At 53.3% G+C, this 1,830-nt stretch overlaps 1 protein-coding gene across 1 annotated transcript in view; it reads left to right on the forward strand.

Moving 5' to 3' along the window:
• The first annotated feature begins 1,708 nt into the window (after window positions 1-1,708).
• The window catches only part of CCDC124 (coiled-coil domain containing 124), an 8,800-nt gene continuing 8,678 nt past the window's right edge, over window positions 1,709-1,830 (forward strand). The window contains exon 1 of the mRNA XM_006761093.2: window positions 1,709-1,798. The gene's annotated coding sequence lies outside the window, so the exon portion shown is untranslated. The remainder of the gene's footprint in view (window positions 1,799-1,830) is intronic.

Below are 1,830 nucleotides of genomic sequence, written 5' to 3' on the forward strand. Positions count from 1 at the left end.
GGACGACCAGACAACCGGACACTTAGCATATTAGGCTTTTATTATATAGGATGTTAATCATGCTCTGTTAACTGTGATTGTTTTGTTCTGATTAAAGAAAGTAATTCTGCCCTGCCCATGTGGCTCAGTGGTTGAGCACCAAACTACAAACCAGGAGATCAGGGCACATGCCTGGGTTGCGGGCTCAAGCGCCAATAGGGAGCATGCAGGAGTCAGCCAATCAATGATTCTCTCTCATCACTGATGTTTCTATCTCTCTCTCCCTCTCCCTTCCTCTCTGAAATCAATAAAAAAATATATATATATATATAAAACCCTATTATGAAAATAGACCGAATGGTGGAACACCCAAACAACCAGTCACTATGAAGTGCGCTGACCACCAGGGGGCATATGCGGACCATGGCAGGCGTCGGCCATGGCAGGATGGTGGAGCAGATGAGCGGGAGTGCCAGACCAAGGCAGGGTGCCGGTCAGTCATAAGGGCAAGCCTCTGGTGGTTACTGAAAATTCTTTGCTCCCATGCACCACAGTCCCACCCAGATATATATAATATCTAAAAAAAGGAAAGCACATTCTGGCCTGCCTGGGAGTTGTACATCCTGGGACCTGGGGATTAACCTCAAAATGTGGTCCATTCTCCTTATCCAAGAAAGATTAACTCCATGAAACAATGGAGTCCTGGAGGTGCCCCCACCTCTTTGCAACCCCAGCCCGCACTGCCAGTGACCTGTAACCGTTACACCCTTTCTTATTCCTTCGCCTACTTCCCCATATCATCTTTGTCCTGCCACCCAATATAAGCAGCTGGCTTTGGGGGGGCGGAGGGTCTGCAGAGCAGATTTCTGTGGATGGCCTGCTGCTCTCCCACACTGCCCTCATTTTTGGAATAAACACTCGCAGGATTCAACCCTGCCTCTGCTTAACTGGCTCAAGTAGTGGCCCAGACCCGGTTTCAAAATGACCCCCAAATCTGTTTAACAAAATAATAAATAACATTGCAAGGGGGTAGGGGAGGACAGTAATCCAGAAGGAGGGGCCCGCGAGAAATCGGAGCCGCTCGCGGTTACATTTTGGCCAAATTCAATTCCTGGCCTTGACGGGCCTGTTTCCCCACCTGGACAGCGCGGTGTTAACTTTCCTGCCCCCTTCTCCTGCCGCCTCCCTCCCCAGCTCCGCAAACGGGAGGCAGGGAATGGGAGACGCGAGAGCGCTGAAAAAATAAAAGCCATAGGGCAGGGCTCAAGACTATTCCCCCGCCCCCTGTAGACCGCGTAGACCGTGCGCGGGCTGCGGTGCGCCCTGGCGGGGGCAGCGGGAACAGCCCCCGGCTGATGCCACCCGACCAAGTGCGAGGTGCCAGCGGCCGTCCCAGGGATGAGTTTTTATGGACTATACGCTTTTTTTTTTTTAATTGATTTTTTTACAAAGAGGAAGGGCGAGGGATAGAGAGAAACATCAATGAGAGAGGAACATCCATCAGCTGCCTCCTGCATACCTCCTACTGGGGATGTGCCCGCAACCAAGGTACATGCCCTTGCCCGGAATCGAACCTGGAACCCTTCAGTCCACAGGCTGACGCTCTATCCACTGAGCCAAACCGGTTAGGGCAGATTATACGCTTCTTGAAGAAAACGAATACACGAACCTCGGCTTGGGGACGGAGATCGGCCAGCACTTCCTTTACCAAGATGGCGGCAGCGCGGATACGTCATCAGCGCGCGCCTCCGGGAGCGCAGCACGCAAGCCCCGCGATGACTTCACAGAGGAGCGACCTGACCGGCGCCGGGGGTAGGAGGTAGGAGCGGCCCGGTGCGGGCGGAGCTGGGG

The sequence above is a fragment of the Myotis davidii genome, unplaced genomic scaffold (assembly GCF_000327345.1).
Source record: "Myotis davidii unplaced genomic scaffold, ASM32734v1 scaffold1558, whole genome shotgun sequence".
NCBI classification, from domain to species: domain Eukaryota; kingdom Metazoa; phylum Chordata; class Mammalia; order Chiroptera; family Vespertilionidae; genus Myotis; species Myotis davidii.